Raw genomic sequence first — 8,502 nt, 5'->3', positions numbered from 1 at the left:
AGTGAGCCAACATGCCCAGCCAAAGCTGGTTTATTTAAAACGACAACAATGATACAAAACAGGCTAGGTGCTTGGCTCACATTTGTAATTCCAGCACTTTGGGAGGCCAAGGCTGGAAGTTTGTTTGAGCCTGGGAGTCTTAGACCAGCCTGGGTGACATAGGAAGTCCCATCTTTACAAAAAATGAAAATTTATGTCAGACATAGGGGCTCATGCCTCTAATCGCAGAACCTTGGGAGGCCAAGGCATGTGGATCTCAACATTAGGAAATCAAGACCATCCTGGCCAATGTGGTGAAATCCTGTCTCTACGAAAAATACTAAATTAGCTGGCCATGGTGCCAGCTGCTCATGTGGCTGAAGCAGGAGAACCACTTGAACCTTGGAAGTGGAGACTGCAGTGAGCTGAGATCTCACCACTGCACTGCAGCCTGGCAACAGAGCAAGCGAGGTCTGGGCTAGGGTCAGGGTGAAGACAAAGGTAGGGCAGGGCCAGGACCAGGGTGAGGTCAGAGCCAGGCCAGGATGAACACAGGGTCAGGGTCTGGGCCAAGGCCAAGGCTGGGCCAGGGACAGGGACAGAGTAAATGCAGAGCCAAGGAGAAGGCAGGAACAGGGTGGGTCCAGAGCAGGGGCTGGACCAAGTCAGAACCAGGACAAAGTAAAAGCCGGAACAGGGCAGTGCAAGGTCAGGATAGGACCAGGACCATTGAAGGGCAGGACTAGAATATTACAAGGCATAACCAAAAGCAGGGCAGTGTAATAGCTGGGGTGGGACTAGGAACAGGGCCAGGTTATGGTGTGGCCACAACAGGGCCAGAACAGAGTGTGACAGGGCAGAGCCAGGGCCAAGGAGAAGGCAGGCCCAGGGCCAAGGCTCTGCCAAGGGAGAGAGTGCCAGTGCAGGGTTAATGCAGGGTGAAGGGCAGGGCCAGGCACAAACTGTGCAGGGTAAGATAGGGCAGTGGCACAATTGGTCCGTGGCAGGGACAAGTACAGCATAGCAGAGGGCCAAGGAAAGGCCAGGGCAGGAAAGGGCCTTGGAAGCCTCAGGGCCAAGGAAATTACAGGGCCAGAAGCAGGGCAAGGCCAGAGTCAGAACAGGACCAGGACCAAGTGAGTGTCAGGGCTATGGCATGATGACTGGCAGGGTGAGGGCCATGGGCAAGTCAGGGCTGGGACAGAACCAGAGCCAGAGCACGGCCCTGGCATGTGAGCAGTGTAGGGCAGGGTAGTGGGTAATTCAGTGCCTAGTTGGGCCTTGGCCAGGGCATAACCAGAACCAGTACAAGGCCAAAGCTAGGGCAGGACTGGAGCTGGGTCATAACCAGGGAAAAACTAGGGGCAGGGCCACAACCAATGACAGGACAGGGCCAAGACCAGTACAGGGACATGGCAGGGTCAGGGCTTGGCACAGGTGAAGGTCAGGACCAGCACAAGACCAGGATAGGGCAGGGCCAGGATAGCGCAGAGCCAAGGCAAGCTAGGACCAGTACCAGGACAGGATCAGTAAAGGACCAGATGATGGCAGGGCAGGAACATGGAAAGCCAGGGCTGGGATATGGACAGGACAGGGCCCATAAAAAGGGTCAGAAATGGGCCAGAACAATGACAAGGCCAGAGAAGAGCCAGGAAAAAGGCAGGGTCAGGGGCCCAGGTGAGAGGAGGGCCAGGTCAGAACCAGAGCCAGCACAGACCAAAGACCTTGGCCAGAGCCAGGCAAGACCAGGGTAGGGAAGGTCAGATCAAGATCAGAGCCAAGGCAGGACTACGATACATAGGGCTAAGGCAGGGCCAGAGAAGGGTAGGTCCAGGGTATTACCAGGGCAGAACCAGGGTAGGGCAGGGTCAGCACTATGTCATACCTGTGACAGGTCCAAGGCCAATCCTGGGCCAAGAGGGACCAGGGCCAAGCAAGCATACAGTGGGTCCAGTGCCAAGGCACAGCCAGTGGGGGCCAGGGCATTGTCAGGGCCACCATAGGGCCAGGCCAAGGCTGGGCCAGGGATAGAGCCAGACAAAGGGCAAGGCCAGGGAGGTTCCACAGTAAAGTCAGGGTCAGTGAAGCATGAGGACAAGGCAAAGGCAGGGCCACTGCAGGATACAAACAGTGTAGGGCCAGGCCAGAGGTTTCACAGGGCACGGCTAAAAGCAGGTGAGGGCCATAGTAGGGGCAGGACTGGAAACAGGGTTAGGGAAAGCACTGGGCACAGCATGGCCGGGACAGGGCAGAGAAGATCAGGGCCAGGACCAGGTCATGGACAGAGGAGACAAGGTGTAAGACCAGGACAACTTTGAGGAGAAGGCAGGACCAGGGCCAAGGCAGAGCCAGGTTAGAACAGGACCAGTGTAAGGCCAATGCAGGTTGAGGGTCCTGCACAGAAGAGCAGGGCCATGGTAGGTCAGTGCCTGGACAAGCTTAGGGCCAGGCCCAGGAATATTGCAGGACCAGAGACAGGGAAAGGGCCAGTGCAAGACCAGAGTCAGGCCATAGAGAGGGCAGAGCAAGTTCCAAGGCAGGGCCAGGAAGTTCCAGGGTTGAGTGACACTGAATCCTAAGTGCTAGGGCTGAGGCAGGGTCAGGGAAGATCCAGGGCTGAGTCAAGGTTACATCAAAGACAAGGCTGGGGAAGGACCGAGGATATTCAGGGCCAGGGCACAACTAGGGCAGGGTCAGACAGGGCAGTGGAAGGCCTAGGCCATGGCAGGGCCAGGTCAGCGCTGCAACAAGGCAGAGCCACGCCAGGATAGCACAGGACAAAGGCAGGGCTGGTCCAATGAAGGAACAAGGTCAAGGCAAAGAAAGAGCATCACCAGGACCAAGTCAGGGTCAAAACTATGGCAGGGTGAAGGCCATGGGCAAGTCAGGGCCAGAACAGTATTAGGGTTAGGGCAGTGCCCTGGCATGGGCAGTGTAGGGCAGGGCACTGGGGAGTGCAGTGCCAAGTTGGCTGGGCTAGGGCAGGACCTGGGTGGGTCAGGGTCACGGCCAGGGACATGATAGGACCAAGGTCAGGGCCAGAAGCAGTGCAGAATCAGGGCCAGAGCAGGAACATGGCAGTACCATGGCTTGGCACAGGGTAAGGTCAGGATGAACTGAGGGCCAGGACAGGGTAGAACTAGGGTAGTGCAGAGCCAAGACAGGGCAAGGTCAGTATAAAGGAAAGACAGTGCCCAGGGATGGCAGGACAGGGACAGGGAATGCCAGGGTTGGGAAATGGATAGGGCTGGGTCCACCACAAGTCAGAGCCAGAAAGGGGCCAGGACAAGGGCAAGGGCAAGGGCAGAGAATAGCCAAGAAAAAGGCAGGTCCAGGGAAGTGTGAAGGCAAGGGGCGGGCAGGGCCAGGGAAAAGGCCATGGCTGATGCAGGACTAGGATAGCACAAGGCAAAGGTAGGTCCGGGGTAGGGCAGAGCCCAGACATCCGCAGGGCCAAACCAGGGTATGGCAGGGCCAGATCAGGGTGGTCTATGGCATGAACAGGGCAGAGTTAGCTCTGTACCATAGCCAGGGCAGGTCCAGGGACAACGTGGGATAAAGAGGGGCTGGGGTGATTCGTATTATGCTATAGCACCCTAATTTTAGTAATACTGCTGCAAGTACTATTGAGCTGGCAATAGGGGCTTCTATATGGCCTTTGGGAAGTCATAGGTGAAGTCTGTATAGAAGTATTTTGACTATAGAGGCCACCATGTATGCCAACAACGTGGTATTATTTGTTCAAGAAAATAATAATTCTTTGGTTATATTTGTTATTGTTTAGTTTACTTAGTGATCCTGAGATGTTTTGGGTATAAAGGAGTGTAATAAGTAAGGGAAGGGATCTTATTAGTGTATGAAATAAGAAATATGAGCTTGCATTAAGGCGTTCTGGCTGATACCCTCAGTGGGTAGTGATGATTAGGGTGGGGATTAATGTAGCTTCAAGTAGAATGTAAAATAGAATTAATTCTGTGGCTGTGAATGCTATAATTAGAAAAATTTGTAGAAGAATTAGTAAGGAAATGTAGAGCTTTTTCATGGGAAAGAATCAGTGGATAGGTGATCTTGAGTAGCTAGAATTAAAAGGGGTAGTAATCAGGCTGTTAAAATTAGAAAAGGAGATGTTAATGGGTCTGAAAGGAAAGCTAGTGAGACGCTGCATGGGTTGTTGTTGGGCTCGTAAAAGCGTAATAGAGCAAAGAGGCTAATGAATAAGCTTTGGGTGGCCGTGTTGATTCAGATTACATTATTTTTTAAATGTCATGTTATTGGTAGCAGTATGATATTATCCCCAATTTTTGGGATAATAGTTTTTATATTTTTTAATTATTTTTTTAGGGTGTACGGAATATAACTTTTTTTTATTGTTCCATTATATAATTTAACCTATATTTGGAATCTCCAGTCCTCATAGTGGAAGAAAATTAGTTATGGTCATTTCTGGGTAAGTTCAGGCATTTTACATTTAAGCTTAGTTAATTAACAATTGCTCTTTTTTCTTAGCTTGGCTCCTAGGCTTAGGGATGTACTTCATATCTCAGTCTCAGGGAGAGGTGTCTGCTCCCCAGACCTCCAGGTGGAAGTCTGTCACTGACACTTCTGCACCTGCATCCCCAAACTTTATCTGGAGAATTCAATAATAGTCTCCCATACTTCTTTACATCTAATCCCCAGAGGAGGGTACAGGGATATCCCTTCTTGGAGACCATGACTGCTTTTCTCATTACTTCCTCCCCATTTCACCTCTTCCCCCAACTCAGCTTTATCTAGTCTGGGGTTGGGAAGAGTGGGAAAAAAAACTGATTGAGCCAATATACTGTTTGTTAATTTTTGGATCTTATATCTGAGTTGAGAACTCTTATCTTAAAACTCAAGAATTTGGCATATTTCTTCACTGATTCCACTGTGACAGCTTCCCTAAGCAATGGACATCTTGCCTCTATTTCCCCAAATGGTAATTGGAGGAGGAATCCAGAGAAAAGTGAGTGTGGGATGGGGAAACCATAATTTGTGAAATCTCACATATTATCCCAGCTATAAGAGAGAGGATGTGAGGAAGACAAACCAAATATTGGCAGAATTCACACCCAGGGCATAAGACGAAGAGAAGAAGGGAGAAGATTTTGGTTTTACATCTTTCTTAAAATAAACATGTATTTTTTTGGAAATGAATTTAATTAGTGGGTAATGCTAGGTGAAATGGCTCACACCTGTAATCTCAGCACTTGGGAAGGCTAAGACTGAAGGATTGCTTCAGCCCAGGAGTTTGAGACCAGCCTATCTAACATAGTGAGATCTCTACAGTAAATTTAATAATTAGCCAGGCGTGGTGGTGCACACCTGTAGTTTAAGTTCTGCACGTGGCTTAGGCCGTATGTGTTGGAAATTGTGACTAGTAGGGCTATGCCTACTGCAGCTTCACATGCAGCAAATACTGGAAGGACAGTAGGTATTAGGAATGCAAACTCAGCAGTTTGAGTTCTTTATATGTTTTGTGTATTAACATCCCTTTCCTGATGCATAGTTTGCCAATACTTCCATATTCTGGATTGTTGCCTCATTCTACTGATTGCTTCCTCTACTTTGCAGTGCTTCTAATTTGAATGTAATTGCATTTGGCTTTTTTTGCTGTTGTTGCTTGTGCTTTTGATGTCTATTTGAAAATCCCTTGTCCTAATCAATTTCATGAAGCACTTATGCTGTTTTCTTCTCTAGTAGTTTCATAGTTTCAGGTCCTACATTTAAATCTTTATTTTGAGTAGATTTTTGTATATGGTAAGATAACGGTCTAGATATATTCTTGTACATGTGGGTGTTGTGTTTTCCTAGCAATTTATTGAAGAGATTGTCCTTCCCGAAGGTGTGTTCTTGGTGCCTTTGTTAAAAATGAGTTTCTGTAAATGCATGAATTTATTTCTGAGTTCTCTATTCCGTTTCATTTGCGTATGTCTGGCTGTAATTCCTCTATGTCTGTTTCTGTCTGTCGCTCCCTTGCCCCTTTTTTGACCAGTACTATGCTATATTTGTTATTATAGATTTGTAATATATTTTCAAATCAGGTATTTTGATGCCTCCAAGTTTTTTCTTTTTATTCATGATTCTTTTGTCTATCTGAAGTATTTTGGATGTCTATGTAAATTTTAGGATGCTTTTTTTCTATTTCTATGAAGAATGTCTTTTGTAATTTCACGTGGATTGCATTGATTCTGTAGATCTCATTGGATGATATAGATATTTTAATAACATTCTTCGTAGTGCTTGGACATGGGATATATTTCCATTTACATCTGCCTGCTTTAATACTTTCATCTCTGTTTTATAGTTTTCGTTGTGGGATCTTCCAACTTTCTGGTTATCCCTAGGTATCTTTTGTTGGTGGCAGCAGTAATAAAATAGCTTTCTTGAATTTTTATTTTGAAGGAATGTTGAATTTTATGTTTTTCAGCATCTACTGAAATGATTATATGGTTTTTTCTTGATTTGCTGAATGTGATGTACCATGTTTATATATTTGTGTTTATTGAATCATCCTCCTCTTCCTCAGATGAATCCCACTTCATCATGGCAGATGATCCTTTCATTGTCTTGTCAAATGCAGCTTTCATGTATTTTGTTGAGGATTTTTTGTATCTGTATTCATCGGGTGTATTTGCCTGCCTTTTTCTTTTTTGTGTTGTGTTTTGGTCTAGTTTTTGTACCAGGGTAGTGCTGGCCTCATAGAACAAGTTTGGACGTATTCTTTCCTCTTCACTTTTGGGGAAATATTTTGAGTAAAATTGGTAATAGCCTTTTTAAAAATGTTTCATCGAATCCATCAGTAAAACCATGATTCTTGTGTTTTTCTTTGACAGGAGACTTTTTATTACTACTTTAATTGCATTACCCATAATTGATCTGTTCAGGTTTCTTATCTTTGTATCATTCTATCTACGCCAGCCCAGGCATGCAGGGGAGGCCCCAGCGAGTGGCCACACTAGCTGCTGCGTTTCTCTCTGGCTGCTGACACATCTGGCTCATTTCAGCATCCCAAGGTGTTCTAAGTGGGGCAGATTGTAGCCCACACTGGCCTGGGAATGCACAAACATGGCCCCTGGGTGAACCCAGAGCTGGGGCTGTAGCTAGAAATTCAGGGCGAGAGAGGCCCCTGACCTCTCGCTTCCCACTCCAAGGCATGAGGTTTCAGGAGTGGGGCCAGAGTGGGCTCACTCAATGTTGTGTAATGACAGGACAGAGAAGGCAGCAGCCTTTGACACGTCACATGAAAATGTGGCATGAGAGGAACCAGTGATCAGTTCAGTCTTGGCCAGAAAGTCATTGCCATTGGCGAAAGAGCCAACGTCTGAGTACCTGTTGTAGCTATGTGTGAATGAACTATATACATATATACATGTAATGCTTCTTGGCTTACAGTGTCTAAATATTTATTATCTAATGTGTCAGAGGAAATGTTTGCTTTTCACAGTGCTAACTGATAATGGCTGTGCATGACCCTATAAAAATATAACCATTTTTGATAACAATAAACAATAATATTAGCTGCCATTTACTGAGGCTCAGAAATGTTAAGTAACTTGCCTAAGGTCACACAGCTAGGAAGTGGCAGAGCAGGATCTTACAGTGACAGTTTGGAGAGAAGAGGAGAATAAGTGATGGAGTTGATTCCGGCCATGCAGATGCAGGTGGCCCCCTGGACTTCAGCTTCTCCAGGGCTGCGCTTAACTGCAGAACTGCCAGGCAGCTCTGTGACCCCCCTCTCTCCTCATGAGCTTGCTCTGGGATGGCTGCCAAAGCTACTTTTTAATTACAATCCACGTGAGAACACTGGCCAGAAACTTCTATCTTCCTGGCATTTTCCTTCCTGTGGGGCCTCCCAACCTCAGCATTTCCTCTGTAACATGGCTAACTCCCCTCTTGTTTCCTCCTAGACTTTACCTTGTGAGTTCAGAGGAGAGACTGCTGTCGCTAAGCCCTGCTGAGCGTCATTTCTGGTGTGGCAGAGTTGACAATCCGCCTGCTTCTTGACTACTCCTGACTCATCTCTGCAGAGCAGACACACCTCACCTCTTGGACATCACTGAAGAATGTTCTGGTAAGTAAATTTTTCAGAAATCAAAGCTTACTCCCAGAACACCCAACTTTAGAAACCTGGAACTATTTTGCCCATTAATTCTTTTTGTTTTGAGATGGAGTCTTGCTCTTGTTGCCCAGGCTGGAGTCCAGTGGCCCACTCTGGGCTCACTGCAACCTCCACCTCCTGGGTTCAAGCAATTCTCTTGTGCTAGCCTCCTGAGTAGCTAGGATTACAGGTGCCTGCCACCACACCCAGCTATGTTTTATATTTTCAGTAAAATAGAGTTTCACCATGTTGGTCAATCTGGTCTTGAATTCCTGACCTCAAGTGATCCGTCTGCCTCGGTGTCCCAAAGTGCTGGGCCTGTGCTATGGTCAGGTCCATGACAGGGCCCAGCCAAGTCTAGAGTGATGGCCAGGGCAGGGTCAAACCTAGGGTAGGGCCAAGGC

This window comes from Sapajus apella, unplaced genomic scaffold (genome assembly GCF_009761245.1).
Source record: "Sapajus apella isolate SASKATOON/1434 unplaced genomic scaffold, GSC_monkey_1.0 scaffold232, whole genome shotgun sequence".
NCBI classification, from domain to species: domain Eukaryota; kingdom Metazoa; phylum Chordata; class Mammalia; order Primates; family Cebidae; genus Sapajus; species Sapajus apella.
The sequence above is the reverse complement of the archived record's forward strand: the minus strand, read 5'-3'. Positions refer to the sequence as shown.